The 24,182-nt window shown below is 38.1% G+C and overlaps 1 protein-coding gene across 4 annotated transcripts in view; it reads right to left on the bottom strand.

Annotated features, from left to right (window-relative positions):
* SIAH1 (siah E3 ubiquitin protein ligase 1) overlaps window positions 1-23,652 on the bottom strand; it is a 58,639-nt gene extending 34,987 nt beyond the window's left edge. The window contains exons 1-2 of one of the 4 annotated variants that reach the window (XM_078150087.1): window positions 23,548-23,648; window positions 22,596-23,026 (exon numbers count right to left, since the gene is read on the bottom strand). The gene's annotated coding sequence lies outside the window, so the exon portion shown is untranslated. Of the gene's footprint in view, window positions 1-22,021; window positions 22,106-22,595; window positions 23,142-23,547 lie in introns of those variants that run through there. The other 3 variants (XM_020985122.2, XM_020985120.2, XM_078150088.1) reach the window with 3 other exon arrangements.
* Between the last annotated feature and the right edge of the window lie 530 nt (window positions 23,653-24,182).

Below are 24,182 nucleotides of genomic sequence, written 5' to 3'. Positions count from 1 at the left end.
CATCTAATCCAGACAGTGTCTTTTACAGTTGAGAAACTTAATTACTTTCCTCTTCTAGGCCCTATCAAAAGTCACATTGTGGCAGAGCAACAATTAAAAATTAGTACTTGTCTCTCCTCTCCTCCCTTCCCCCCGCTTTTGTCTATAGAGTCTATATATGATTAAACATATTTTATTTATATATATATATATATATACGTATACATACATATATATAAAATGACAGGATTTTGCTGCACAGCTGACTATAACAGAATTCAATTTGTAATGGTTGAAGAACTCATCAAATTTCTCACATAATGGGTACCAAGAAAATGAGTGCTAGACTAGATTTCTTTAGCAGAAACCACTTTGTCTTTCAATATTAACACCAACAGCCTTTTCTTTCCTGTTACATAGCAACACATAGGAACTAAGTTAAATATATACGTATAAAAAATATGTATGATTAGAACCCAGTTCATATTATTCGGAAGATATCATGTGGACATATAATGTGGAAGAGTGAACAAGGATCAGGCAGAATTAGAGTCAAGAAGATAGAGCAGTGAAAGACAAAGAATCAAGATTTAATTAGGGCCTGCTATAGGCCAACAATTTGGTGTGAAGTTGTAGAATTCAAAAAAAGACAGAAAGTCATTACTTAATAAGACACCATCATAGCAGAGGAACAGAATTATATGTTTTTTAAAACTGCATATTTGCAAATCAACAAGCACACATTAATATGAATACCCAAGAACATTAATATGAATACCCAAGAACTGAAGAGGCACAGGTTTGTGAACAAAGAGGGAAATAAAAGCCTCTAGGAGGGAAGTGGATTAGCATAAGAGACTACAGACTTTACCAGAATAGAATGGAACACATGAAAGGAAGAACGAAAGAGAACAAACTGCAATTAGGACAGAGCAAGCTGAATATTGGGCTAAAATCAGAGAGTCTGAATTGAAGAAGGATCTAAAGCAATTAAAAGTCGCAGTAAGGATTTTTTAAAAATACACTTGTTTTTTAAAAAATCTTGTTCCTAAGAAGAGATGTATGAATCCAATCAGGAATAAAGAAATGATAAGTCCCATTCAAAGTAACTATCAAATACATAAAACACCTGGGAATTTTAATCTGACAAAGCACTCTTAATATCTATATAGATTCAATTACAAAATGTTGTTTTGTTTCACTAGATTAAAAAATTTATAACATCGAGGGAAACCATTTTTAAAAATAGGAATGAAGCCTTTCTGCATTTCAAAAGTAATCATCAAAATTATTTGGTGCTTGTAAAAAAAAATAGTAAACTAGATCAATGAAGCAGACTAAACAAGAATCAGAAATAATTTAATTGAATAATCAAGGATAAAATAAACCCTTAAAACTAAATTATCTAGGAAAAAAAACTATTTTATAAGAACTATTTGGGAACACAGTCTTGCAGATATTAAAAGGTTTAGACCAACATCTCACACCACATACCATAATAAATTCAAGATGGATAAATGAACTGAATATTCAAGAGAAGAAAGAAAGGAGAAGGAGAAAGAAGAAGAGTGGGAAAGGGAGAACACTGCAAGTACCTTTCATATAAGTCTATGGCTCAGAAGTAAATTCTTAACCAAAGAGGTGATTACAAAAAAAAATAAATTCAGTTACATGACACTGTAAACTGTTTCTATGAAAAAAGTAATGCAGTCAACAAGCATTTATTCAGCACTTACTACGACCTAAATACTTTATTAAGCACTGGGGATACAAGAAAAGACAAAAACAGAATCCCTACCTTCAAAGGAGGTCAGATGGCCAGAGAAGGGGAAATCAGTACATACATGAAAATAACTATGTACATACAATACATATACAATGTAAATGGGAGACAATCTCAAGAAAAGACACTGGTAAGGAAAAGCTTCTTGCAGAAAAAGGTAGGATCTGAGATGAGACTTTTAGGAAGTCAGAAGGAAGAGATGAGGTAGAGAATTCTACAGGTATAAATTATAAGACTGGTAAGTTAGGAATGGACCAGGTTGTCAAAAGCTTTAAGAGGTCAACAGAGGATTTTATAATTGATCCTGAAGGCAATAAGGAACCATTGCAATTTAACAAATTGAGGGGAAGAGGAAGTGAAATGGCCACACCTTCACTTTAGGAAGATTATTTAGGGGGCTGAGCAGAGCACAGACTGGAATGGAGAGAAACTTGAGGCAGACAGCCCAACCAGAAAGCTATTCCAACAGTCTAGGCATGAGTTGATGAGGGCCTGGAACAGGGTGGGAGGTTAAGTTACAAGAGATGTAGCAAAGGTAGAAACAGCAAGATCTGGCAACATATTAGACTGGGGGGGGGGGACTACATGCAATTGAGAGTGAAGAATTAAGGTTGTAGGCCTAAGTGAGTTCATGTTAAGTGTGAGCCTGGGTGACTGGGAGAACAGTGGAACAGTCAACAGTAATGGGGAAGTTCAGAAGAGGGAAGGATTTGTAAGGAAGAAAAAGGAGTTCTGTTTTGGATCTGCTGTGTTTGAGATGTCTATAAGACATACATTTAGAGATATCCAAAAGACAGTTGCAGATGGGAGAATGGAGCTCAGGAGAGTGTTTAGGTCTGAATATATAAACATGAAGATGATTATTGAACTCAGGGAAACTGATGAAAACACCAAGCCAGAGAGTATTAGAAAGAGAAGGTTCAGGACAGACTCTTGAGGTACATACATGGTTAGTGGGCATGATCTGGAGGAAGATTCAGCAAAGGAGACTGAGGAGGATCAGTCAAAACAGGTAAGAGAACTTACGAGACCAGTGTCATGAAAACCTAGAAAGAAGAAACATGGAAAAGTGATTGACAGAAAGTGACTAGAATAAGAAGGAAAGCAATCAACAAGGGCTAAAAAAAAAAAGTTTGCATCTAGTATCTCCAACAGGAGCCTGATATCCCAGATACGTAACTTCCAAAAATTAACTAATAATAATAATATGAAAGAATGCTACAAATCACTAATAATAAGAGAAATGAAAATCAAAGCAACTTTGTGGTTTCACTTCACATTCAGAAAACTGGCAAAGATGGAAAAAGAGGATAATAGTCAATGTTTGAAGGAGTCATAGAAAGAAAGGTGCACTACTGTGTCATTGGTAAAGCTGTGAACTGGTTCAACCAGTCTGGAAAAAAATTTTGGAATGGTGCAAATAAAGAACTAAAACATCCATGCATATTCTCCAAAGAAGTCAATGAGAAAAAGAAAGGTCCCATATACACCAGATTATTTAAAACAATTTTTTTTTTGTAGCAGCAAAGAGCTAGAAATAAAATAGATGCCCATCAAATGAGGGACTGCTATTGTGGTAGGTGATCATCTATTAAGAAATAGTTCAGGGGTGGGGAACCTGCAGCCTCAAGGCCTCATGTGGCCCTCTAGGTCCTCAAGTGCAGCCCTTTGACTGAATTCAAACTTCACAGAACTAATACCCTTAATAAAAGGATTTGTTCTGTAAAAGTTGGACTCAGACAAAAGGCTGCACCTAAGGACCTAGAAGGTTACATGTGGCCTTAAGGCCACAGATTTCCCACCCCTGATTTAGAAGATTCCACAAAGTCCTGGGCCTTTATACAAGCAGCACCCATGTTGTCCACAAATAGGAACATCTGGAGAACCTCCGTATCTCTACAGAATCTCTACTCAACTTTAAGTCTGTACTGGATCTTCCCTCCAACAATAGTAAACATCTTTTTGAAGGATATGTTCCTATTTTTTATGTTTCGTTTTATATTAAATTTTTAGAGTCAAAAAAGTTCTTTATATCTTTCAAAGAAATCTTGTGTAATTTTAATACAGTATAAAAATCATCATTATTCATGAAGGCTTTTAAGGTCACATTTTGCTCTGCAATTAAATGCTTAGTTTCTTTCTTAACAAATAATCACAGTGGACTACTGCAGTAAATTATGAGAGCAAAGATGTGATATACAATGGCATATCGCTTACCTCCTTCTAATACCAGCATAAAATGTGTTAAATATGTGTGTATTATTCTCATAAAAATTTTGCAGAGATGAGAAAGAAAGCATATGGGTTGGTAGTTATTGATGTTCTCTTGGTTACCTTTTTTGGTAAAAATAAGGTTGAGATTTTTTTGCTTGCCTTTGGTATCTCCTCTTCCTTCAGATACCTTGAAAATGAATACATCAATAATACTGTGTGTCTCCAGCACAGACCTCTCCTCTATTTGTATTTGTTGCAGTCTAACTGCTTTTCCCATATTTGTTCTCTTTAGTGCCATTTTAACTTCTTTCATAAGCACTGCTTAGACTGGGATGTTATAAGGTCCAAATATTAAGACTCCACTGTTGCTGATGGTGAAAAAGAGTTTGCTTTTTAAAAAAAGAAAAAAGGCCTTTGCCGATCTTTTCCATCTCTGGCTGTTTATCTTTGCTCCGGGTCACAAAGATTAAAAAAAAATCTAAAGAGAGAATTAAAGCCCCCTGTTCCAGACTCAAATTCAACACTCCATCAATTATGTCATGCTGCCTCTACTGGAAAGAGAAAATGAGCTGGAGTCCTGATAAAAATGGATTCAAAACAGTCTCTAATGCTTAAACTAATTACTCTCTGAATCTGTTTCCTCATCTTTAAAATGGAGATAATAATACCTGTAGTACTCATACTCACATTGCAGGGTTGTTGGGTATAAGGTTCAAATAAGGTAATCTACGAAAGGTATTTGCAAACCATAAATGTAAATACCAACCATTGTTATTATTGTTATTATACATACAGCTTCTCAGTACTTATCTAATTCAATACTCTTCATCTCCCTTCAAAGTTAAAGTAGCATTATATTCACCTTAAGACAGAAGCTTCCTCAATGACACTGGGGTACTAAAAAAAAAAATTCCTTTAACAAGCACAGAATTTGGCATCACAAGGCTTGGGTTTGGGGGCAGTTAGGTGGCGCAGTGGATAGAGCTCTGGCCTTGGAGTCAGGAGGACCTTAGTTCAAATCCAGCCTCAGATGCTTGATACTTACTAGCTGTGTGACCCTGGGCAAGTCACTTAACCCCAATTGCGTCACCAAAAAGCAAAGAAAAAAAAAACCTTGGGTTCAAATCCCAGGTCTGCTGTTTACTATTTAATTATAAGGTCACTGTGTGACCTTGAACAATTCACTTACTATTTGTGGACTAAAACTATGGTGCCTATAACTTTAAAGCAGTAGTTTATTTTGGTGACTAAAATCATTCCATTAGATAATATAATTGTGAAATTAATCTTAAAAAACCAAGATGATGTAAAGTTACCAGAATGTAAATTATCTTCAATTCCACTGCCTAGTCATGGCTATTTGACAGAAAGGTTGGAATATTAGGGGGCAGCCAACATTATGAAATGACACTGAAGTTGTTCTGCTGTAACACTACTCAGATAAATTAGAGTATTATGGATTTTCCTCTTCAATATACTTAATTCTTAAAAAAATTCATACTTTTTTAAAAATTTAAAATTTTTGTTAATACTTCAAGTACCTGTGATTTCATCAATGTGAATATTCCCTTCACCTACCCTGACTCCTCATTCATTCTTGCTCACTCCCCATTTCCAAATCCATTGCCAAATCTTGTGATTTCTACCTTCACAACATTACTTACACACATTCCCTTCCCTCCTCTCTACTCCACTCACAGTCATGACCTCAGTTAAAGCCCTCCACACTTCTCACATGGACTATTGCAATAGTCTTCTAACTGATCCTTCCTGATTTAAATCTCACCCCACTCCAATTCATTCTCAACACAGCTGACAAAGTGAATTTTCTAAAGCATTAGGCCTAACCATGTCATTTTCGATACTGAAAGAACTCCAAGGGCCTCCAGGATCACATATAAATTCCTTTGTTTGGTATTTAAAGCTCTTCATAACCTAACCTCATCCTATCTCTCTCTGGTCTTCTTACACTTCACACTCTCCTCCATGCACTTTACAATTCAGCTATGCTTCTCTGCTTCTAGTTCCTCAAATATGATACTATCTCCAATTTTGTTTCTTTGAGTCCCATGCTGTCCCCTCACTTCTGACTCTTAGTTTCTTTGGCTTCCTTCAAGATTTAGCTCAAATCCTTCTTTAAGCAGGAACATTTCCCAGGGACCTCCGCTGCTAATGCCTTCCTTAGTCAGACTGATTTCTATCCACTCTGTATGTATCTTGTTTTTACTTATTTACATATCATCTCCCTCTTATAATGTAAGCTTTGTAGACATCACCACCAGTAATCCAGTTTCACTTGGCCCAATGGACATTGCTATCACTACTTAACAAATCCATCCATAGCCACAGACAACATCATCAGGTACTTTGAAATCTGTCTGTAACAAGCTCCTGGACCAAATTACTTTTGAGATATTTGCAGACAAAGTTCAAAAGACAGAAGCAAATGATTGTGCTCTGACACCTGGAAAGGAGGAATTTAGTTACAAGATATCCTGCTTTCACAGAATCATTCCTGGGTTCATGAACCAGGGTGATGATGTCACATGCCACAATGGCACTGGTAGAGAAAAATTTGCTGATATGAACTTCATCCTGAAGCACACTGGTCCTGGCATCATTTCCAGGGTAAATGTAAGCCCAACACAGATGGCTCCCAGTTTTTCATCTGTACTACTAGACTGACCAGTTAGATGGCAAGCAAGTAGTCTTTGGTCAGGTAAAAGAAGGCATGAATATTGTGGAAGCCCTGGAGAGCAAGACCAACAAGAAAATCACCACTACCAACTGTGGACAATAAGATTTTTGGTTTTGGTTTTTGCTTAAGTACCAAACCATTCCTTCTGTAACTGGGGAAGACTCCCCTCCCCCATCCCAGATCCATTCCACTCTGCCTTCATATCCTATAATTCTCATGTGTTCTTACTTGTTGCAATTCTTTTTTATTTCATTTCCCTTTTCCTTCCACAAATCAAATTAGACTACATTTAATTTTATGATTATTAAATAAAACTACTACAATAACAAAAAAGGTAAGCTCCTCAATAGCAGGGACTATTTTTGTCTATCTTTGTTTCCCCAGCAATTAACACAGTGTCCACATAATAATACTTAAAAAATACTTGCAAGCTGACTGACTATAAATGCCACACAGTTCCATAGAAAATGGAAGCTATATGAGGACAGAAACCTTTTTTAATCTTTATACTCCCAGGTTAGAAGTAACCTACATAGGTGGCTTAATATTTGCTGTTTGACACAAAAAAAAGATTAACTTCTCTGCTTTTTATATTCTTAAATAATTTCTCAAAATATTATGAATTCAAGTCAAAATAAGAAGGCTATCATATGACAGAAAACATTTCTGCTGTTAAAAGCTATCAATACTCTCTTAAAAGTCGAGATGCTTAAGTGGCTTCCACCAGTTCATTGGCTTATTTTTCAAAAACATTTTATTAATTTGATATTAGAAGGGCAGTAGGAAATAGAGAGCTGACCTCTGATACAAGAAGTATACAGGATTCAAAACCTACAAAGAATACAAAACAGGAAAAGAAAAATCATTTATAGGTGCCATGGGAAGACAAGACACACAAATGCACTATTGGTAGAGCTGTGAACAGGCTCAACCACTCCGGAAAGTAGTATGGACCCATACCCCCCAAAAATCACTAGAACTGCAAACTTATACTATAGCTATACTACAGTACTACAGCAATACTATAGCAAAGCATATACCCAAAGAGATTAAAGAGGGAAAAGAACCATATATATATATATATAAAAAGTGCACAGGAGCATTATTTTATCATAGAAAGAGCTAGAAACAAAGTGGGTGCCCATCAATTGAATAGCTGAAGAAATTATGGCATGTAAAAATAACGGAATATTATTGTGACCTAAGAAATGACAAAGGGTTCAAAGAAACCTGGGAAGAACTGTATGAACTGATGAAGAATAAAGAAAGCAGAACAATTTATACAATACACTGCTGTAAAAACAGCTATGATAAGACTTAACTCTGTAATCAATGCAACAACCAATCCTGGCTCCAAAAGACTGACCATGAAATTGTGCTTCAGAATGATGGACTAGAGGTACAAAATGAAATACACATTTTTATAACTGGCCAATATGTGGCTGCATTAGTCTTGACTACACTAGTTTCAAAGGAGGATTCCCCACCTCCCCAGAGGTGGGGTGGCTAGTGACAATGATATCCAAAATATAAAAACAATAAAAGAGGGGAAGGGAAAGGAGGGTGTCAATAAAAATCATTTTTAAAATCTACAGAAGAGCGCACAAGGAAGTTCAGAAGGGGCCAGACAAACAAAAGAATGTTGGTACTTGTGTTAAATTTAATATATACTTAAATAAGCTATAGATAAAGAGATTTCACTTACAATACTTTTACTCTTTTTCTCTGGAAATGCTCATGGCGAGTTCACAATAAAATTTTACAAAAATTTAAATTTCATAAATAAAAAAAGGAAATTGAGACATAAAGATTAAAGTATTTCCTTATACACATACTGGCTGTGTCACTTCAATTAGTTTCTCAGTACTCCAAAAAACTGTAAATAACGTAGCAAGTCCAGATCTACATTAGTAAAGGAAGCTTCCTACTAAATGCTCCCTCTACTGAAAAAAATGACAGGTCTGAACCAAAAAAACATATTATGAAAGATAGAGTGACTTTCAACAATACAATGGAGTAACTGATCATGACTAAGCTTAAAGGTTCCTCTGTCTGAGACTGGATTTGAACTTGGGTCCTCCTGACTCCAGGGCTGGTGCTCTATCCACTGTGCCACCTAGCTGTCCCTTATTATATCCCTTTTACAGCTGACGAAACTAAGAAAATAGAAGTCAAAACTCGTCCAATGTCCCAAGCCTACAAAAATGTCTAAAACTGGATTTGAACCCGGGTCTTCCTGACCCAGTGCTCTACCCACTACGCCACCAAGATGCCTCATCTGGATCTGGAAGACATCATGATTTGTAGGGAATTCTTCACTGCAGTAAGATACTATCCATGACACTGGTAAACACCTTTATTGAGCACGTGTTCCCATTTTATGCCTCATTTGATGTTAATACTGAGAGGATGGTCAATAAGTTCTCTAGTATAAACGTATTTGGGAATTGACATGTTTTCAATGACCCTGTGCTTCTCCCTGAAACAAAATCCAATGTTCTTCCAAAACTTTTGACCAATGCCACAGAAAAAGCACAGTGAAGAGTACAGGTCAAAAAGAGACTCTACAGAGGATGAAGTCTTCCAGATGCTCCTTTCTAATTGCATGACATCATACTGGTTGTATCAAATCTTGTAATATTACAGACCCTCTTAGACAAAATATGCAACCACTCAAGTCTGTTGTCACCACACAAAAACCAACTGGATAAAGAATATCTATTATCCAGATTATGGCATGCAATTAATTAGATGGACAACATATTAAGCTCATCTATCACACCACAAGTGGACAATAAATTGGCCCCAAAATTAAACTAGGAGAGTCAGCTGAACGACTTTGGGAAATCAGAAAGCTCTTTAATGACTCCAAAATTCTCTCAAAAACCAAGGCCTATGTTTTTTAATACCAATATTCCCATTAGTGGTGTCATATGACTGCAAGTCCTAGGATACTACATTCTCCAAGGAATTAAAAAGGTTTACTCTCAGAGAAGGAGACATGGAGAACCACATGGCAGTTGTGAGAAGGCTGTATGTAACATAACAAAGGATAACCACAATAAAGGATCTCATCAAAGAAATGTATAATCAAAAAAGATGGACTGATTGGACTGATTAATCACTTGGCAAAGTTCAGAAATATTCCATGGACAGCTTATGTGCTCCATTAGCATCTTTACACTATCAAGTAAAACCTTACATTCTTAAGTTGGGTGGATGCCCTGTGATGAATTTATGAGTGGACATGGACAAGAGTTACAAAGGATGAGCACACACAGATGGAATGTGATCTAAAAAACATACACAATAAGGAGATTATACATTTGAATATGTGACTTCTGCTAATTTTGGCTATGAATCATGAAATACTACTACCTCCATGGAATTAAAATTGTAGATCACCCAAAAAACAAGAGACCCAGGGCTGGCATAAATAAGCTATACCATATTGTAAACTATGAACATGAAAAGGTGCAAAAGATGGATTACTGGAAAAGGTGGTGGACTAGTCATATAATGAAAGCAAGGGATAAATGATAGAATGGCTGTATGTTGCAATGGCATCCATGTAATATGAAGAGTCAAAAGGCTTCTAGCAAATTCTTCAAAACCCCTGTGAAAGATTTATGGAAGGATAGGGACAAGTTTCACAGGATGAAAAGGCATGCATGAGTTGCAATCTGTACCAATGAAAGGAATACTCACTTCAAAAAGAATATGGGTTTGTTGAACTAATATACTGTTTCAGCTTAATAGTTATGTTTTATAAATGATCAATCCAGCTATTTAAGTAGAAAAATGGTCCAAGTTGCCATTACCTCATCCCATACTGCCAACTTTCCTACTTCTATATTTAACAGTAGCCCCCCCCAGCTACAATGTACTACTCCCCACTACCATCTGCCTTTTTTGAAATTTTTCTCTATCTTTAAAAATTACCTCAGCTGCCACCCACTTCCATGAACTCCTCTCCTCTCACCCATGCCTCACCCCCAGCAAAAAGTGATCATTCCCCTTCTCCTAACCTTTATTTTACCTCTTCCAGCCACTTATGCTTTAACCTGTATTATAGTTTTCTATGTAGATACCTTATTCTCCTATTATATTGACTCCTTAAGGAAAAGATTTCATCTCTTTCCCAGATTTACATCTAAAGATCTTACAGAGTAGGTCCATAATAAATGATGAATTGAAAGTTCTGAACCTAAAGGTTGTGGTTGGGAGGGTCCCAGGGGAAAAAGACAGATGTAAGAAAACGATTACTGAATAAGAAAAATTTTCTCACACAGCAGAATTTATGGAAAGGGCTTCAAAGAGAAGCTTATAAGCTTTAAAAATCATATGTCTGCGTAACAAAAGCAGTACCTGATCTTGATATCTACAGAAAAGAGGAATGTGTAGCATTAAATCCTTCTCTTAGCCCAACTGATTACTGCGGAGTCAAGAATAATCTTTATCAGAATTGTCATTCTCAGATCTATAAGCCTACATAGCACTTTGGGCTGTATCTCCTTGAGTCCCAGTAGTCAATCACACTTACTGTTTGGAGCAATTACTAAATATTAAAATAGGCTGAATTTCTTTTATTTGCTCAAAATTTCCCTGGGTCCCACTTATACTGAAGGCATTCCATGCCCCCAAAGACCAAACGTATTTGTAAGTTTATAATCAAAAGTATTTTTCAGCCAAGTCAGTTTGAAAAATTTTGGTTCCATCTAAATAAAAGACTAAGGATACAATAAGTCACTGTGGGGGAAAAAAAATACACTTTTTACAAGCAGACTTTACAAACATTCCTGCTGACTTCATATATGATGACAATAAATCACAATGTTATATGGTACATTAAAAGTTGATTTTATACATTGCTTCAACTTTCCAGACAATTCTTCACCCTCTTTTTTCTAGAAAGGGGATTTTATTTGTAATAGCTGACATTTAATAGAATGTTTTAAAGTTAAAAAGTGCTTTACCTGGGGACTCAGTAAGGTTAAATGACTTGTCAAAGTCATTCAAAGTGGAAGTCAGAAATTGAACTTAGGTCTTCTAACTCCACATTCTAACTCCACTACACCACAAGGTCTTAGCAAGCATATTTTCCAGGAAGGACTAGATCACTTAAGAAACTGTTTTAAATGTGAACTTCTAAAAGTATTTAAATGACATTTTCAAAGTCAATTACAAAACAGTGAAGAATTTTTCAACTTTTAAGTATTATACAACATACTGGATAAAAACTTGACTATAACAAAATATTAGGCTGTGCTAAATGATTCATCCCTAACTTGGTATAAAATCAGTACCCTTAAAACATGAAACATTAAAGTAATAACAAGAAAATGGCTTAAAATCATATCAAGCTTCTTTTCAGGCATGTTCACAGTCCACAAAATAATCTCTCTGTATAATCTATCACCACATTAAAAACAGAAGGCATTTTGCATAAACTTTTAAAAAAAACCTTTGCTCAGTGAGATGTTTCACTATCTGTTCCTTCCACAAAACATCACATTTTATCCTTCACTTACAATAAAAATATTAACATTAAAAAGGTATTCAAAAAATCAGAATTCATAAAGTCTCTAACTTACAGGTCCCAATTTTTATAGCAGCAGTCTTCTAATAAGGTTTGTTGAACAAAGGGGCTTCTTTTTTTCACCCTCAGAAGTGTTGGCAGAGGCAGAAGAAAATAAAGCAACAGACTTCATGTAATTGAGCTTTTTTTCTTATTGCTCATTGGATGGTCTGTATTGTCAGCACCTACTTTAACAGAATTTTCAGCATGTCATTTTTAAGAGTTTAACATAAAGGAGTGCCCTGGATTTTTTTTTTTTAAAAACACCGTTACATGGGGAGCAGGATGAGGGGGAAGAACAACTCTGCTCCCCATATGGAGCTCACAAAGTAGGATCTAGAATCCTGGGCTTGCCCACTTAACTCCCTCATCTTCCCTAAAAAAAAGGCCAGGGCTGATGCATGGTTACAGCGCTATAGTGTAGGACTTAAACTTGAAAGGACCTTACAGAATACCTAGTCAAATCCCCTTATCTACAAAATGAAGAAACTGAGGCCCAGAGAAGTTAAGTAACTTCTAAAGTTAACATAGGTGGCAACTGGCAAACTGGCAAAGATTTCTTCTGCTACAAGACTAAACAAAGACAGAAATCAGTTCTGGTCTGTAGTAAATCTATACAATTCAGCATGGCCCCTCAGTCACCACACTTATTAAACTAAGAGATCTTTGGGAGATAAACTCCAGTATAGGATCGTTCCCAGGCAAATTCTAAATGTGAACCTGTAAATATTAAATTTAATTGAGTATCCAAGCCTCCTTCAGTCTGGCCCTGAACTTTCACAGCAGACCCAGATATCCCTAAGGCCACTATAGAATGAAGAATGTTCATCTATATTATCTATAATTTGAGAATTATAACTCAAGTTTTATATGGAACCAGGCAAAAAAAGGTTGAGTGGTTCCATTAAATTGTCTTCCTTACTGCCTTTAGAAGCAGTACTCTTTCCCTGGATTTTAATTCCTATAGCTGCCACTTCAATACTATTAACTTCTACCAGTCTCCTTGCTTAGAAAGTAAACCTAAATAGGCAGAAATAAATCATTTAAACTATCTCACCTCTGATGTTTACTACTTAACTAACCTTGGGCAAGCCACTTAATCTCCCTGGGCAGTTTCCTCCTCTGTAAAATGAAGGGGGTTAGACTTTAAATGGCTTCTGAGGGCCCTTCCAGCCCTACAACTTTTTTCACTGAAAAACCTGAAAGTTACCTTTTTCTTTGTATCCCCTGCACTTAGCAGTGCCTGGCACATAGTAGGTGCTTAATAATGTTTAGTGACTGCAATCTCCCATTCCCTCACCACCCATCCACTCCTTAAACATTTGGTATGGCTTTCACCACCAATGTCAATTCTTTATTGAAACTGTTTTCTTACCCATCATCTAAAAGCCAAATCGGATTGCTTTTATTTTCATCTTCCACGGCAATCAATATGGCTGACCACCACCTGACCTTGATTTTCAGGTGCACATCATTCCCAAGGGTATATCTCCAAAGATTAATATTTTTTAATTGTTAAAAACCCTAATATTGACATTTGTAATTATTCTTATCTTCCTTCTTGTTTCTTGAATATTACCAAGGGGAAGAAAACAAGCATTCATTAAGGGCCTACTATGTGCTGGGCACTTTACATTTTATTTGATCCTTTGGGGACAGAGGGATTTTCAGTAAACCAGGAAAATCCTGCACTTTGGATTTTCTCTAAGCTAGGGGATTCTTAACCTGGGGTCCATGAACTTTTTTTTAAAGTATTTTGATAACTACATTTCAAAAGCCAAGTCAATATGAATTTATTAAGTGCCTACTATGTTCCAGCCATCTGTGCAAAGTGCTGGAGATACAAAGGAAGGGAAAAACATGTCCCTACCCTCAAGGAGAGAACAATCTAATGGGGGAGAAGACATGCAAAAAGCTATGTTATGAGAAAGAGAGAGAACAAATATAAATTGAAGATAATCACACAGAGAAGACACTAACTAGCTTTAAGGGGGAACCCAGAAAAGCTTTTGCAGAAGATGGGATTTTAGTTGAGATTTGAAGGAAACACAAGAATCCAGGAAGCAGAAGCAAAGAGGAGAAAAAGGAAAAGAATTCCAGGCATGGAACCAATATAATCCTTGTAATTCTTTGTACTTTATTCAAATTATTCTGAGAAGGGGTCCACAGGTTTCACCAGCCTTATAAAGGGATCTATGACACACAAAAAAAGGGGGGGGTTAGAATCCCTGCACTAAGCAGAAAACCTTGGATTCAGATAACAAATTTGTTTCTGACAGCCCTATGCCAAACAAGTGGATAACTGTTTTTTCCCACAAATCCAAAGGGCCTTTTAGTATTAAACTAGAAGCAGAAGCAACTCTTTATATTTCCAGTTTCTACTAATAATTCTTGTTTAATGAATGCTTACAATACTTTTCTTTAAGCAACCCAGTGAAGTAGGTAATGCAAATATCCTTATTTTGCATACGAGGAAAATACAGCACAGACATTAAGTGACTTGCCTAGAATTTGAGGCAGGATTGCATTTTCTATGACTGTATGCATGCTTTCCTCTCAGCAATCCCAATTTCCTTAAAGAAAAGGAATACAAAATCACTGTAATCATAGGTAGCATCTCAAGAAATACAAAAACAAAAGAATTGTTTAACACAATTTGAGGATCAAAAGTAAACAATTACATGAATGTAATCTTATGAGTTCAGCAAGAGCAAGGAAGTATCATGTACACCTTGAATTTCTGCATCTATAAGCAAAAAAAGTTCCAGATCATTAGTTTATAGTCTAAGCAATAAAATAATTCACTGAAATTTTTACTAATATGTTTAATTGACTTCAAAATTGGCATTAAAACACCTTTTACTCCTATTATTCTTGAATGGCTGGAACATCATATAAACTTCTTGCAAGAGACTGCTTTGTTGGGTTTTGTCTTTGTATTCTCAGTACCTAGCACAGAGCTCAGCTTCATAAAAGCTGCTTCAATCACAGTGAAAATTCCTCTAAAAAGTACACAAACAGGGGCAGCGAGGTGTCGCAGTGGATAGAGCATCAACCCTCAAGTCAGGAGGACCTGAGTTCAAATACCATCTCAGATCAAACACTTGACACTCACTAGCTGTGTGACCCTGTGCAAACCACTTAACCCCAACTGCAAAAAAAAAAAAAGGTACACAAACAAGTTTGCAAATAGGTTGAAACTTTTTAAAGAAAATACTAAAATATCCTAATCAAGACCATGACACTCTTCTCAATGAAGCCCCTATAAGGATAGTAGTGTAGTTATAATTTAACTTAGAGATCCCACTGCTGAAGGCAAAGACATAAAGCAAGGGTTACCAAATCACAGCTGGCCTGTGGCCGGCCCAAATCTGGCCAGAGCCCTGCTTCTGTACATTTAAAAATACGATACAACTTTTACTTAAGAAGGTAAAAACCATTCTTAGTTCACAGAATGTACAAAAACATTACACTTTCAGACTGTCTGCTGATGTGCCTAAGAAATACTATGACCCCAGTTTATGAGACAAGAACTCACTACTTGACAAAAACTGCTGGGAAAACTGGAAAAGAGTATGGCAGAAACTACAGACAAATAAATTACTCTGTATGCCAAGATAAGGTCAAAATGGGTCAAAATAAGGTCAAAATAATTTAGACATAAAGGGTGATACCATAAGCAAATTAGGACAACAAGGAACAGTATATCTGTCAGATCTATGGAGAAGGGAAGAATTTATGACCAAACCAACAGATAAAGAGCATTATGAGATGTAAAATGGATAATTTTAACTATATTAAATTTAAAAGTTTTGCACAAACAAAACCAATGCAACCAGGATTAGAAGGAAAGCAGAAAGGTAGGAAACAATTTTTACAGGAAGTTTCTCTGATAAAGGCATCATTTCTCAAAAACATAAAGAACCGAGTCAAATTTATAAGAATACAAGTCATTCACCAATTGATAAATGGTCAAAAGAAATGAACAGGCAGTTTTCAGATGAAGAAATCAAAACTACTTGTAGTCATATGAAAAAATGCTCCAAATCACTTTTGATTAGAGAAATGCAAACTAAAACCATCCTGAGGTACCACCTCACACCTATTAGATTAGCTAACATGACAGAAAAGTAAAATGATAAATGTTGGAGGTGATGTGGGAAAATTGGGATACTAATACTAATTAGTGTAGTTGTGAACTGATCCAACCATTCTGAAGAGCCATTTGGAACTATGCTCAAAGGGCAAACAAACTGAGCATACTCTTTCTTTTGCTCCTGCAATATCACTTACTAGGTCTGTATTCCAAAGAAATTTTTTTTAAAGGGGGGGAGGGGAAGAAGGATCTACCTGCACAAAAATACTTATAGCAGCTCTTTTTGTGGTGCCAAAGAAGTGGAAATTAAAGGGACACCCATCAAATGGGGAATGGCTGAACCAGTTGTGGTACATGAATGTAATGAAATACTATTGTCTTGTAAGAAATGACAAGTAGGATGTTCTCAGAAAAACTTGAAAAGACTTACATGAACTGATGAAAATGAAATGAGCAAAACCAGAACACTGTACACAACAACAGTGTGAGTATCAACCATGAATGACTTAGCTATTCTAAGCAATACAATGATCCAAGACAATTCCAAATAACTCACAATGAACAATGCTATGCATATCTAGAGAAAGATCTGATGGAGTCTGAATGCAGATCAAAGCATACTATTTCCACTTTCTTCACTTTTTTGTGTTTTCTTTTTCTTCTTGGTCTATTTCTTCTTTCACAATATGACTAATATGGAAATGTTTTACATTACTGCATATATATAACCTATATCAAATTGCTTGCTGTTTGTTTTGCTAGAAGGGATAGGGGAAGAAGAAAAAAAAATTTAATGAACACTTAAATTTGTCTTTACATGTAATCCAAAAAAATAAAATATTATTTAAAAAAAAAAGATGCTATTCTAAGTACCAGGACAAATCAGAAATGTAATCTTAAAGGAAAGGCATTAAGAGGACTGAGAAAGGCTTCCTATAGGTAAGATTTTAGCTGGGACCTGAAGAAAGGAAATAAGAACTTGGGGGCCAGGGGACAGTCAGTGAAAATGCTTGGGGTCAGGAGATGGGAGTGTGAGGAACAGCACAGCAGTGGGTCCAGCACCCCAACTTATCCAGAGAGAGAGAGAAAGAGAGAAAGAGAGAGAGAGAGAGAGAGAGAGAGAGAGAGAGAGCGCGCACGTGTGTGTGTGTGTGTGTGTGTGTGTGTGTGTGTGTGTGTTAATTTGTATATAGTTGTCTCCCCCATTAGATGGTGAGCTTCTTAAGAGCAGAGACTACTTTTTGCCTTTCTTTGTCTTTCTGGAGCTTAGTACAACGCCTGGCATTTAGTAATGTGTTTAATAAATGTTTGACTAACATGAATATGTAAATGAAAGCACTAAAAAGGCAACTAAATTGAGATTACCTGTAACAGTCTTTATTCTCACAAGATAAAACGTATTCCTTCTCTCCCTAGAAGTTGGAGGATTATGGATAGAGAATGTGGCATACACTATTGCCAAATTGGTCAATTTTGCTTTTTTTTATTCTTGGTTACAAAGAAGGGTTACTGGGAAAGGGATATTAGGGATATAATTGATGGCGTAAAATAGGTATTATTTTTAAAAATCGATGTTAATATTATATAATAAAGCAATGGGGAAACTTCCAATCTTCACTTGGACCCTGCCCCAGAATTAACACTGCTCTAATCACTGTAACTACAGTCCCAAGAGTAATTTCACCCCAATGGACTTCCTTGATTATCTGATTCAGGTTACAACTTCTGAAAGTTTATAGAGCAGTTAAGGAGTTGTGAATATTCATGTTTCAAAGGACAAATTAAGAAGTAATAATACGATGAAACTTATTTAAAAAGAACTAAACTTCAGTCAAAAAGTGGTTTAATAAGATTTCAGAATCACTCACCAGAGAACTTCTCCCTAACATTCTATTTAAGATCACAGGATCATTTATTTAAACCTATAAGGGAACTTAGAGACCATTTAAATCTACTCCCTTATTTTACAGAGAAGAAAACAAACTCAGAGAACTTAAATGACTTGTCCATGGTCCCACACTTAGTAGGTGAAACTTCCTGATTGTATTTTAAAATACATTCAACGATATATTCCCTGTCTGTAACTTAAATCTGGTGAGCTTAACTTTGTAAGTTACATTAAGAAAAATGTATTATAACTTTTTAATTAGGAAAAATCCAATAAATTAAGTTGCTACAACTTACTTTCATGTTGCCTGCCCTACTCTCCATTCCAATTTGTTAAAAGTTTCTGAAGGGGAGGGGGAAACTACATCTTGATATAACTGCCTATATTATAGAATGCATAATCATCATAGAAAGAAATAAACAGTAACAACTTATAAATTTATGCACTGTCTCATCTTATTCCTGGAATACTAAATATAAAAAAGATTTTTTAAGAAGAACATAAGTAACAACTTCCACTACCAAAATATTTGTACATGCTACACTCATAAATTAATCGAATTCTTTGTTTTGGAATGCAAGCTCCTTTAGGGCAGGAAATATTTTGTTCCTCTTCACAATAGTCTTCCTAAGAAGTTGTATGACACCAAATCCTATTTTAAATGGCTTTAACGAATCCAAGAAATGCTGTCAAGGAATGCTTTTGTAATGAAAACTGTAATTTAGCTTTCATAGTAAGTCCATAAAAATATGAACTGTATTTGATTAAATGAGAACACATATCATTATACAGGCAGCACTATAGATGTGAAAAATGAATAAACTTAACGACGAAACAAAACCTTAATTTTATAATATATATTGTCTCTGTATAATGCAGACTAATTCAAACCTTAGGAAAAAACATCGAATCAAAATCCAAAAAATTACTTGAAAATATTAATCATCCTACCACCACCTTTGAATGATAACATATATAAAGTTATTAACTTACTTATTGCTCCTGCACAGGTACATCTTGTGTTATCACAATACCATTTGCAAGAATGATTCTTAAAACAAACAAACAAAAAATAGGTGCTCCTTCACTAAAGAGTTTAAGCAAAGACAGGATGACCACTAGTCAAGGATGTCGAAGAACTCCTATTCAGAGACAGGTTAGATTAGATATCTATGATGTCCCTTCCAACTCTGAGGCTCTCTAATCTTATTCTTAATACACAATCAATGCTGCTACAAGCACAGTACATTTTAGTACACATTCCCTGATAACTTGAGCAACTCCTAACCTAAGAACTTGCTTACATTTATTTATTAACTAATATAGCTTTTGCACTAGACTTATCAATGCTTCTGGAAAGTGATCTAATGAACAGATAAAAATAAAATGAAATGCGTACATGTTCTCTACCAAAATATAATCACTTCATTACATTGGCAGCTGGATGGCATGGTAGACAGAGTCCAGAAGACCTGAGTTCAAATCAGATTCAGACTTACTAGCTGTGCAAACTGTGTAAACTGACCTGTCCACCTCAGTTTCCTCAAATGTAAAATGAGGATAATAATAGTACTCACCCCCCAGATTTGTTGTGAGGTTCAAATTGTAAAGTCTGTAGCACAGTTCCTGTTCTTTCCCTTTGGGAATAGCTATTATTCCAATGTCAGTCAATAAACACATATTAAGTACCTACTTTATATGCTAGGCACTGTGCTAAGCCTGCTGGGGAAATAAAGAAAGGTAAAAGGCAGTCCCTGCTCTCAAAGGGCTTACAGCCTAATGGGAGACACAACTTGTAAACAATTATGTGCAATCAAGCTATAAATAGGCTAAATTTTAAATAATCACAATAGAGGGGCACTAGAATTAAAAATGAGAGGGAAAGGCTTCCTGTAAAAGGTGGGCAGGATAACAGAGGTAATAGAGAGCCAGTCTACCCTCAACCTTGGACAAGGACCACCTGGATTAAGGTCCATCTTCTGGCACTGGTTGTGTTTTTCCGGACAAGTTACAACTTCAAGTCCCTAGGCAACTCTCTCTAACTATAAATTGCACAACAGTGGTAAACTTGAACTCATCAATAGCTCACTACATAGATAAAATTGCAGATCCAGACCAAAAAAAATTGCATATATATACTTATATACACATATATAAAATATTCACATATATATATATATATATATAAATTCACTATGTTCTTTAAACCAATATTGTTTTCATATTGCACTTGCCCTTAAATGTAAGACATGGTATTATATTATTATATAATAGCACACACCTCCTGGGTTTGTGAGGATAAAATGAACTACCTGTAAAGCATTTTGCAAACCTTAAATCACTATATAAATACTATCTATTATAGCTGTATTTATACCATCCTTCAGGCTGTTAGCTACAGAATGCTCTGCACACAGTAGATTCTTAAAAACGTTCACTTTTTTGTTCATTCAACAATGAACTCTTGAAAGCAAATTTACCAACCATAAACATAGAAAAGACCCCTTTCCCAATGTAATCCATCTTTCATTTGCCAAACAGCTGTTCTGCATAATCCCATTTTTCAAATTCCCAGAAAATGAAATTCCACAGCAAGCTTTGGTAAGAAATTTTTCCATCCTGTAACTCCTAGGATCACAATTTTTTCTAACATCTAACCAAAATCCTTTTACTACAACTTAAGCCTACTTCCTTCCTTTTATTACAAAAACAAGGCTCCCACATTTTCACAATACTACATTATGTCATTTCACTACTTCGCTTATTAGTTGATCCAAAAGTTGTAAAGTAATTCTTAATTTGAGGCAAATGGACTTTCACCTACAATATTTAATTGGTCGAGTCTACTTAAATAATTTTAAAATCACAACGTAATAAATTGTCAGGTATCATCACCACACACCCTTGTAACACAGCGTCCTACCTTCTCCAAGGTTCACCTACAATATTTAGTTACTTGAGTCTATTTAAATAATTTTAAAATCACAATATAAAATAAATTGTTAAATATCAACATCACCACACCCCCCATAAGTGTCCTAGCTTCTCCACCTCCAACAAGGTTACCTCACTTCCTAATAGGCTACCCAATGAAATCTTTTAAAATGTTGATTTACAGATTCTACCTATGCACTTACAATGTATTAAGCAGTGAACACACACACACTTACAGTTGCTTATCAAGGAAAAGTTTGCTCAACTAAGAAATAAGACCGATACAATCCTTGTTCATCAATACACCATGTGCCAAACACAATTCAACTTTCAAAACACAAAATTACTCTTAAAATAAGTCTAATCAATGCTAAATATCCTTCCAATCACTGGAGGGTGGGAAGGAAGGACAATTAAAACATCCAGGTGGCCCTAAGGAAGCACATGCTAACAACTGAGAGATTAGGATGTTCAGATTATGGCCCTGGATAAATAAAATAATTATGCCTTCCGCCAACTCTCCTAAACTTCTAGCCTAGAGAAGATTAGAGAACAGGGTTATCTTGGACTTTAAACTCAAAGCCCATATCTTTCTCGTTCAGCAACCTATTCATTCATAGGATCTTTTCTGGAATAGAGACTGAATTCTCTGCACTGCACAATACAAGGCTCAGGCTTGAGAAAAGGAACTAACATCCCATATTACAGGGACGGATGTTTGGGACGTCTGGAAGAAGGGAGGATGACGACCACAACCCCAGAATAAGGGAAGTGGTGGGGACGACGGGAGGCTGCCAGGTAGGGGGAGGGAAGGGACGGCTCAGTGGCTCACGGTACAAGACTCAGCTGACCTCCGCCATGTTGGCCGCAAACACCGGCCCCATCACAACAAAGCCCCGCACGAGGGAGCCAAGCAGAGGCCGGCCGGCACCTCCCCCTCCGCCGAGGCCCGCCTCCCTAGGCGTCCGGGCCGAAGGAAAGCCTTTCTCTGTCCCACTTCGCTCGGGGCCGCCGGAGCTCTCGGGGCCAGGCCCCCTCCCCAACTCCAGCCCCAGGCCCATTCGGGTGCCAGGCGCCAAGGAAAGGCCCCGGACCGCCAGGGAAACCCGACCCCGGGGGCGGGGCAGGGCCGGCCTCGACTGGGCCGCGAGGCCCAGGCTCGCTCCCCCTCCGAGGCCGGAGACAAAGGCGGGCCAGGGGCCGCTGACTGTCCGCGGGGGCGGCTGCGCCGCGCCGGGCAGGGCCTGCCCTCCCTTCCTTCTTCCTTCCTCCCTCCCTTCGCGGCGAAGCGGCGGTTTCTCCTCTGAAGAGCCGGCCGCCGCCATTAGCCGGACCTCGAGCCCCGCGCGGCGCCACCTTCCCCCCCCACCGAGCACCCCCCGGCCCGGCTCCCCCGGCTCCTCCCTCAGGCTGGGCCGCACTTACCGGTGGGCGGAGAGCGCGACCGGGGCCCCGTTTGTCGCTCCGTCTCAAACGTGCGGCTTCCTCCGTTTCTTCCTCCTCCTCCTCCACCTCACCGCCGCTGCCTCCAGCCCCCGCCACCGCCACCGCCGCCGCCGCCGCCGCCGCCGCGCCTCCCCCTCTCACAGAGGCCGCGGCGCCGCCCGATGGGACACGCTGCTGCTGCTGCTGCTACCACCAGCTCTCGAGAGCGCGCCCTGCAACCGCCGCCGCCGCTTCGCTCGTGCTCGAGCCTGCCGCGCGTTCCCGCTAAATACCACACACTGCGGCGGCGGCGGCCCTGGAGAGGAAGGCGCGGCCCCGAGAGGAGGGAGCTGGGAGAGCGCGCGGCGGGAGGGGTGGTGGAGAAGAGTGCGCAGGCGCAGAAATCCGTGGCTCAGTCTGGGCAGCCCGAGCTTCGGGTCACCACAGGTGGCGGTTAGTGTCTCTGCTGCCTCGGTGACCGTTGCTCCCCACACAGACTCACGTAGACAACAGAGCCCTCCCCGCTTCGGCCCAACAGTCCCGCATGAAAAGAGAAGCGAGTGCTTCTGTCCCCCCTCCCCCACCCAAGGCCTGTCAGAGGTATCCGCCCATCACCCCACCCTGGGGCTCCCTCACCAAGCACTGCAGATGCGTTCTTGCGAGGCGGAGGGGCTTTGTTTTGGGGACCACTCCACGACCCCCGTCTCCCACTCCTAAGTCCTCCCAAAGAGGAGCCCAAGGCCCTGCCCTTTAGCCATCTTTATACTGGCTTTTGTTCACTTAGCTCAACACCCCCTCCCCATTCCTGCTCACCTAAAAAGACAAACAAACAAACCACAACAACAACAACAAAAAGATCGGTAACTGTTAAAGCTAAAGGGAAACCACACCCAAATTTGATTCTTCTTCCCCCCCCCCCCCCTGCTCCCCCCCCCCGCCATGGTTCCACTACCTTTAGCTGCAGCGAAACAGGACCCTAAGGGTTTGTTTTTAAGGGGGCAAGGAGAGTTGGATGCTCTTTCTTCTGGGAATCCGCCGATCTTGGAGTTAAACTTGCTTTCCCTTTTCACTTAAAAAAGTATTTGCAAGACTTCCCCTTTCCCCACCTCCAGTGACTTTACAAGTAGGTTCAAGGCTTGTACTAGCAAGAGCTACCGCACAATCATCTGGTTTAGAGCATTGCAAGTCTATCATTTGGCTTTTTGTGGAAGGTCCATGAAAACTGACATTCTGTGCCCAGAAATACATACATTTTGTATGTCGGTTTAGAAGTATATACCTTACACACGTCAGTTTAGAACTACACCCCTTTTGTGTGTTCAGGGCACATCTGACATATACTGTGCTTGTGCACAGTAGACATTAAATAAATGTTTATTGAATGAACACACATAGGCACTCCATCTCTTTCTCTCTCTCGCTCTCGCTCTCGCTCTCTCTCTCAACTAAGTTTAAAGTACCTCCTTTGGACCCTGGACAAGTCACAGCCTCTTAGTGCCTTTGACAACTCTAAAACTATACAGTAAAGAGGACCTGCTATCAGTTTAGGAAATTTCCTAATCCCAAAATTTCCTATACCAAAGAAAT

The sequence above is a fragment of the Phascolarctos cinereus genome, unplaced genomic scaffold (assembly GCF_003287225.1).
Source record: "Phascolarctos cinereus isolate Bilbo 61053 unplaced genomic scaffold, phaCin_HiC Scaffold_2;HRSCAF=192, whole genome shotgun sequence".
Lineage (NCBI taxonomy): Eukaryota > Metazoa > Chordata > Mammalia > Diprotodontia > Phascolarctidae > Phascolarctos > Phascolarctos cinereus.
This window is presented reverse-complemented; position numbering and strand designations above follow the sequence as displayed.